Source organism: Arachis hypogaea, chromosome 11, assembly GCF_003086295.3.
Source record: "Arachis hypogaea cultivar Tifrunner chromosome 11, arahy.Tifrunner.gnm2.J5K5, whole genome shotgun sequence".
In the NCBI taxonomy this organism is placed as follows: Eukaryota; Viridiplantae; Streptophyta; class Magnoliopsida; order Fabales; family Fabaceae; genus Arachis; species Arachis hypogaea.
Genome location: NC_092046.1, coordinates 88418371 through 88427073, shown reverse-complemented (window position 1 = coordinate 88427073; position 8703 = coordinate 88418371). Strand labels below are relative to the sequence as shown.

Below are 8703 nucleotides of genomic sequence, written 5' to 3'. Positions count from 1 at the left end.
TTCTTTTTCATATGAGCAGGAACAAGGATAAGAACATTCTTGTTGAAGCTGATCCTGAACCTGAAAGGACTCTGAAGAGGAAGCTAAGGGAAGCTAAAGCACAACTCTCTGGAGAAAATCTGACAGAAATTTTCGAAAAAGAAGGAGACATGACCGAAAATAATAACAATGCAAGGAAGATGCTTGGTGACTTTACTGCACCTAATTCCAATTTACATGGAAGAAGCATCTCAATTCCTGCCATTGGAGCAAACAACTTTGAGCTTAAAGCTCAATTAGTTTCTCTGATGCAATAGAACTGCAAGTTTTATGGTCTTCCATCAGAAGATCCTTTTCAGTTTTTAACTGAATTCTTGCAGATCTGTGATACTGTTAAGACCAATGGGGTTGAGCCCGAGGTCTACAGGCTTATGCTTTTCCCATTTGTTGTAAGAGACAGAGCTAGAATATGGTTGGACTCTCAACCTAAGGATAGCCTGAACTCTTGGGATAAGCTGGTCACGACTTTCTTAGCCAAGTTCTTTCCTCCTCAAAAGCTTAGCAAGCTTAGAGTGGATGTTCAAACCTTCAAACAAAAGGAAGGTGAATCCCTCTATGAAGCTTGGGAGAGATACAAGGAACTGACCAAAAAGTGTCCTTCTGACATGCTTTCAGAATGGACCATCCTGGATATATTCTATGATGGTCTGTCTGAATTATCAAAGATGTCATTGGACCATTCTGCAAGTGGATCCATTCACCTAAAGAAAATGCCTGCAGAAGCTCAAGAACTCATTGACATGGTTGCAAATAACCAGTTCATGTACACTTCTGAAAGGAATCCTGTGAATAATGGGACGCCTATGAGGAAGGGAGTTCTTGAAATTGATACTCTGAATGCCATATTGGCTCAAAATAAAATATTGACTCAACAAGTCAATATGATCTCTCAGAGTCTGAATGGATTGAAGGAATCATCTGACAGTACTAAAGAGGCATCTTCTGAAGAAGAAGCTTATGATTTTGAGAACCCTGCAATAGCAGAGGTGAATTACATGGGTGAACCCTATGGAAACACCTATAATCCCTCGTGGAGAAATCATCCAAATTTCTCATGGAAGGATCAACAAAAGCCTCAACAAGGCTTTAATAATGGTGGAAGAAACAGGTTTAGCAATAGCAAGCCTTTTTCATCATCCACTCAGCAACAGACAGAGAGTTCTGAGCAGAATCCATCTAGCTTAGCAAATATAGTCTCTGATCTATCTAAGGCCACTGTAAGTTTCATGAATGAAACACGGTCCTCCATTAGGAATTTGAAGGCACAAGTGGGCCAACTAAGTAAAAGAGTCACTGAAACTCCTCCTAGTACTCTCCCAAGCAATACAGAAGAAAATCCAAAGAGAGAGTGCAAGGCCATTGATTTAACCATCATGGCCGAACCTACAAGGGAGGAGGAGGACGTGAATCCTAGTGAGGAAGACCTCCTGGGACGTCCAGTGACCAATAAGGAATTTCCCTTTGAGGAACCAAAGGAATTTGAGGCTCAATTAGAGACCATAGAGATTCTATTGAACCTCCTTCTACCCTTCATGAGCTCTGATGAGTATTCTTCTTCTGAAGAGAATGAGGATGTTACTGAAGAGCAAGTTGCCAAGTACCTTGGTGCAATCATAAAGTTGAAAGCCAAATTATTTGGTAATGAGACTTGGGAAGATGAACCTCCCTTGCTCACCAATGAACTGAGTGATCCGGATCAACTGACATTGCCTCAGAAGAAATAGGATCCTGGAAAGTTCTTAATACCTTGTACCATAGGCACTATGACCTTTGAGAAGGCTCTATGTGACCTTGGGTCAGGGATAAACCTCATGCCACTCTCTATAATGGAGAAACTGGGAATCTTTGAGGTGCAAGCTGCCAGAATCTCATTAGAGATGGCAGACAACTCAAGAAAACAGGCTTATGTTCTAGTAGAGGACGTGCTAGTAAAGGTTGAAGGCCTTTACATCCCTGCTGATTTTATAATCCTAGACACTGGAAAGGAAGAGGATGAATCCATCATCCTTGGAAGACCCTTCCTAGCCACAGCAAGAGCTGTGATTGATGTGGATAGAGGAGAGTTGGTCCTTCAACTGAATGAGGATAACCTTGTGTTTAAAACTCAAGGATCTCCTTCTGTAACCATGGAGAGGAAGCATGAAGAGCTTCTCTCACTGCAGAGTCAACCAAAGCCCCCACAGTCAAACTCTAAGTTTGGTGTTAGGAGGCCACAACCAAACACTAAGTTTGGTGTTGAACCCCCACATTCAAACTCTAAGTTTGGTGTTGGGAGGTTCCAACCTTGCTCTGATTATCTGTGAGGCTCCATGAGAGCTCACTGTCAAGCTATTAACATTAAAGAAGCGTTTGTTGGGAGGCAACCCAATGTTATTTAATTATATCTATTTTATTTTCTCTTTGTTATTTCATGTTTTATTAGGTTGATGATCATGTGAAGTCAAAAAACTACTAAAAAAAATCAAAAACAGAATGAAAAACAGCATTAAAAATAGCACACCCTGGAGGAGAGGCATGCTGGCGTTAAACGCCAGAAACAAGCATCTGTCTGGCGTTTAACGCCAGAAACAAGCACCAAGCTGGCGTTTAATGCCAGAACCAAGCATCTACCTGGCGTTAAACGCCAGAAACAAGCTGCATTTGGGCGTTTAACGCCAGAAACAGGCAGCAGTCTAGCATTAAATGCCAAGATTGCACAGCAAGGGCGTTTTACACGCCTAACTGGGGCAGGGATGTTAAGTCCTTGAACCCACTTGATCTGTGGACACCACAGAATCCCCTCAGGATCTATGGACCCCACAGGATCCCTACTTTTTCTTCTCTCTCCTCTTCACTCCTTTTCATAACTCTCTTCCCCAAATACCCTTCACCAATCAACTCATTCACTCTTCTCCATCACCTCTTCACCACTCACATCCATCCTCTCTTCCCCAAAAACCCCACCTACCTTCAAAATTCAAACTATTTTCCCTCCCAAACCTAACCCTAATGGCCGAACTTTAACACCCCCCTCACTCCTATATAAACCCCTCACTCCTTCATTTTCACACAAAGCAACCCTCTCTTCTTCTCCTTGGCCGAATACATCTTCTTCCCCCATCTCCTCCATTTTCTTCTTCTTCTACTACTTTCTTTCTTCTTTTGCTCGAGGACGAGCAAACATTTTAAGTTTGGTGTGGTAAATGCATAGCTTTTTGTTTTTCCATAACCATTTATGGCACCTAAGGCCAGAGAAACCTCTAGAAAGAGGAAAGGGAAGGCAATTGCTTCCACCTCTGAGTCATGAGAGATGGAGAGATTCATCTCAAAGGTCCATCAAGACCACTTCTATAAAGTTGTGGCCACGAAGAAAGTGATCCCTGAGGTTCCTTTCAAGCTAAAAAAGAATGAGTATCCAGAGACCCAACTTGAGATCCAAAGAAGAGGTTGGGAAGCTCTCACCAACCCCATTCAACAAGTTAGGATCCTAATAGTTCAAGAGTTCTATGCAAACACATGGATCACTAGAAACCATGATCAAAGTGTGAACCCGAATCCAAAGCATTGGCTTACCATGGTTCGGGGAAAATACTTAGATTTCAGTCCGAAAAATGTAAGGCTGGCGTTCAACTTGCCAATGATGGAAGAGAACGCACGCCCCTACACAAGAAGGGTCAACTTTGATCAAAGGTTGGACCAAGTCCTCATAGACATATGTGAGGAAGGAGCTCAATGGAAAATTGACTCAAGAGGCAAGCCGGTTCAACTAAGAAGGCATGACCTCAAACCAGTGGCTAGGGGATGGCTAGAGTTCATTCAACGCTCAATCATTCCTACTAGTAACCGGTCTGAAGTTACTATAGACCAGGCCATCATGATCCATAGTATCATGATTGGAGAGGAGGTGGAAGTTCATGAGATCATACCTCAAGAACTTTACAAGGTGGCTGACAAGTCCTCCACTTGGGCAAGGTTAGCCTTTCCTCACCTCATATGCCACCTCTGTAATTCGGCTGGAATTGACATAGAGGGAGACATCCTCATTGAAGAGGATAAGCCCATTACTAAAAAAAGGATGGAGCAAACAAGAGATCATGGAACTCAACAAAAGTATGAGGAAATTCCTCACCATGAAATCCCTGAGATGCCTCAGGGGATGCACTTTCCTCCACAAAACTATTGGGAGCAAATCAATACCTCCCTAGAAGAATTAAGTTCCAATATGAGACAACTAAGGGTGGAGCACCAAGAGCATTCCATCATCCTCCATGAAATTAGAGAAGATCAAAGAGCCATGAGGGAGGAGCAACAAAGGCAAGGAAGAGACATAGAGGAGCTCAAAAGCACCATTGGTTTTACAAGAAGAGGAAGACACCACCCTCACTAAGGTGGACTCATTCCTTAATCTCCTTGTCTATTTATTTTCTGTTTTTGGTTTCCATGCTTCATGTTTAATTATGTTTGTGTGTTTACTATATGATCATTAGTGTCTAAGTGTCTATGTCTTAAAGCTATGAATGTCCTATGAATCCATCACCTCTCTTAAATGAAAACTGTTTTAAAAACAAAAGAACAAGAAGTACAGGGTTTCGAATTCATCCTTGAAACTAGTTTAATTATTTTGATATGGTGACAATACTTTTTGTTTTCTGAATGAATGCTTGAATAGTGCATATGTCTTTTGAATTTGATGTTTATGAATGTTAAATATGTTGGCTCTTGAAGAATAAGGAAAAAGGAGAAATATTATTTGATAATCTGAACAATCATAAAAATGATTCTTGAAGCAAGAAAAAGCAGTGAATACAAAAGCTTGTAGAAAAAAAAGAAAAGAAAAAAAAAATAGCGAAAAAAAAGAAAAAAAAAGAAAAAGCAAACAGAAAAAGCCAAAAGCTCTTTTAACCAAAAGGCAAGAGCAAAAAGCCAATAGCCCTTAAAATCAAAAGGCAAGGGTAAATAAAAAGGATCCAAGGCTTTGAGCATCAGTGGATAGGAGGGCCTAACGGAATAAAATCCTGGCCTAAGCGGCTAAACCAAGCTGTCCCTAACCATGTGCTTGTGGCATGAAGGTGTCAAGTGAAAGCTTGAGACTGAGCGGTTAAAGTCAAGGTCCAAAGCAAAAAAAAAAGAGTGTGCTTAAGAACCCTGGACACCTCTAATTGGGGACTTTAGCAAAGCTGAGTCACAATCTGAAAAGGTTCACCCAGTTATGTGTCTGTGGCATTTATGTATCCGGTGGTAATACTGGAAAACAAAGTGCTTAGGGCCACGGCCAAGACTCATAAAGTAGCTGTGTTCAAGAATCAACATACTGAACTAGGAGAATCAATAACACTATCTGAACTCTGAGTTCCTATAGATGCCAATCATTCTGAATCTCAATGGATAAAGCGAGATGCCAAAACTATTCAAGAGGCAAAAAGCTACAAGTCCCGCTCATCTGATTGGAGCTATGTTTCATTGATAGTTTGGAATTTATAGTATATTCTCTTCTTTTTATCCTATTTGATTTTCAGTTACTTGGGGACAAGCAACAATTTAAGTTTGGTGTTGTGATGAGCGGATAATTTATACGCTTTTTGGCATTGTTTTTACATAGTTTTTCAGTATAATTTAGTTAGTTTTTAGTATATTTTTATTAGTTTTTAAATAAAAATCACATTTCTGGATTTTACTATGAGTTTGTGTGTTTTTCTATGATTTCAAGTATTTACTGCCTGAAATTGAGGGACTTGAGCAAAAATTAGATTCAGAGGTTGAAGAAGGACTGCAGATGCTGCTGGATTCTGACCTCCCTGCACTCAAAGTTGATTTTCTGGAGCTACAGAACTCCAAATGGCGCGCTCTTAATTGCGTTAGAAAGTAGACATCCAGGGCTTTCCAACAATGGATAATAGTCCATACTTTGCTCGAGTTTAGACGATGTAAACCGGCGTTCAACGCCAGTTCCATGCTGCATTCTGGAGTTAAACGCTAGAAACAGGTTGCAAAGTGGAGTTAAACGCCAGAAACAGGTTGCAAAGTGGAGTTAAACGCCAGAAACAGGTTACAAACTGACGTTCAACTCCAAGAGAAGCCTCTACACGTGTAAAGCTCAATGCTCAGTCCAAGCACACACCAAGTAGGCCCCGAAAATGGATTTCTGCATCATTTACTCATTTCTGTAAACCCTAATAACTAGTTTAGCATAAATAGGACTTTTTACTATTGTATTTACATCTTTGGAACATCTTTTGTTCATCTTTGGATTATCTTTTGATCCTTTGATCACGTTTAGGGGGCTGGCCATTCGGCCATGCCTGGACCTTATCACTTATGTATTTTCAACGGTAGAGTTTCTACACTTCATAGATTAAGGTGTAGAGCTCTGCTGTTTCTCATGAATTAATACAAAGTACTACTATTTTTCTATTCAATTCAAGCTTATTCCTTCTTTAAGATATCCATTCGCACCCAAGAACATGATGAATGTGATGATTATGTAACACTCATCATCATTCTCACCTATAAACGCGTGCCTGATAAACACTTCCGTTCTACATGCAAACAAGCTAGAATGAGTATCTCTTAGATATCTAATACAGAGGACCGAGTCCGAGATATTAGAATCTTCGTGGTATAAGTTAGAACCCATGGACGGCCATTCTTGAGATTTGGAAAGTCTAAACCTTGTTTGTGGTATTCTGAGTAGGATTTGGGAAGGGATGGCTGTGACGAGCTTCAAACTCGCAAATGCTGAGCGTAGTGACAGACGCAAAAGGATAGTAAATCCTATTCCAGTATGATTGAGAACCGACAGATGATTAGCCATGCAGTGACAGCGCATTGGACCATTTTCACAGAGAGGATGGGATGTAGCCATTGACAACGGTGATGCCCTACATAAAGCTTGCCATGGAAAGGAGTAGGAATGATTGGATGAAGACAGCAGGAAAGCAGAGGTTCAGAGGAATGAAAGGCATCTCTATACGCTTATCTGAAATTCTCACCAATGAATTACATAAGTATCTCTATCCTAGTTTATATTTCAATTATGTTTTAATTATCAAATCTCCATAACTATCTGAATCTGCCTGACTGAGATTTACAAGGTGACCATAGCTTGCTTCAAGCCGACAATCTCCGTGGGATCGACCCTTACTCACATAAGGTTTATTACTTGGACGACCCAGTGCACTTGCTGGTTAGTTGTGCGGAATTGTGACAAAGTGTGATTCACGTTTGAGAGCACCAAGCCATTGGCGCCATTGTTGAAGATCACGATTTCGCATACCAATAGGCTAGGTTCAAAGTTGGACAAACAGATTGCAAATGCCTCAAGGAAGAAGAAAACGAAAGCTTTAAACAAGGTAAAAGTCATGTTCTTTAAATATGTGGTGATTGAGTTTAATTTTCTTGTTAATAGTTTTACTAATATGTGAGTTTATTATTTCCAGTTAAACCTCTTTGATTCTGCATCAGTGGTGCATCCAAATTCCAGCCAATATCAAGAACGTGTTATGAATTATCAGTTTAGGAAACCAGCAGCAGGGGATAGTTTTTTGGTCTATATTTACAGATGTAAAGATTAGTTTTTTGGGTGTATTTCTGAATTTTCTTGTGTTTGATATTTTACATTTATATATTTTCAGATGCTGTTGTTTATGTTATAAATTATTGTTTTGTTTAGTTTTTATGGTTTTTGGTTTTATGGTTTAGGGTTTAGGGTTTATGGTTTTAGGGTTTTAGGGTTTAAGGTTTAGGGTTTTAGGGTTTAGGTTTTAGGATTTAGGTTTTAGGCTTTAGGGTTTTAGGTATTTAGGGTATATATTTGGATGTTTATGGGTTATATTTGTATGCATATTTAGGGTTTAGGGTTTAGGGTTTAGACTTTAGGATTTTAAAAAGTAGGGTTTAGGGTTTAGGGTTTAGGGTTTTAGGTTTTAGGGTTTAGGGTTTAGTGTTTAGGGTTTTAGGGTTTTAAGGTTTAGGTTTTAGGATTTAGGGTTTAGGGTTTAGGATTTTAGTGTTTTAGGTATTTATGGTTTAGGGTTATAGGGTTTTAGGGTTTTAGGGTTTAGGGTTTAGGGTATTTATGGTATATATTTGGGTGTATAAGGGTGATATTTGGGTGCATAAGTAAAGTAATTGGGTGCATTATTTGGTTTGGTTTTGTTTTCCTTTGTTTTCTATGTACCTGTAATTTACAGCCTTTGAATACAGCACAGACAGTTTATTTATCCAAACAAATTTCATAATACAATTTAATAAAATATTCACAAAATGGGCTTAACAAAGCTGCAGTCAATCACTGTCAATTTCAATGTCATAAGAATCTACTTAACAATATGGGCTTAACAAAGCTGCAGATGGCTTCGACAATCTCGTTGTTTCACTTCCCTTGATCGCTGCATCTCTGTCACGATTCATGTCATGAAAAAGAATCCGGGAAGCAAATTCAACTCTGAAGTGGTCGACCTCCGCCTACAGTTTGAAAGAATATTATTTGAATTAAATCTATTAATTTAGAAAAGTAATAGAGAGATATATAGTTTTAAACATAATTACCTGAGTCCAATTGTCCCACTCATACTTCCCCTTTTTAACATTTTGATGCTCAATTATTTCAAGCCATTTCATGACATAAATAGCACAATCATACCTGAAAACCAAAAATAATTTACCAAATTAAAATAGGACAGCAAT

General features: G+C 39.4%; 1 non-coding gene across 1 annotated transcript; it reads right to left on the bottom strand.

Moving 5' to 3' along the window:
- Positions 1-542: 542 nt before the first annotated feature.
- Positions 543-650, bottom strand: LOC112725785 (small nucleolar RNA R71). Its single transcript, XR_003164868.1, has one exon. It is a non-coding gene; the product is annotated as a small nucleolar RNA R71 (small nucleolar RNA).
- Between the last annotated feature and the right edge of the window lie 8053 nt (positions 651-8703).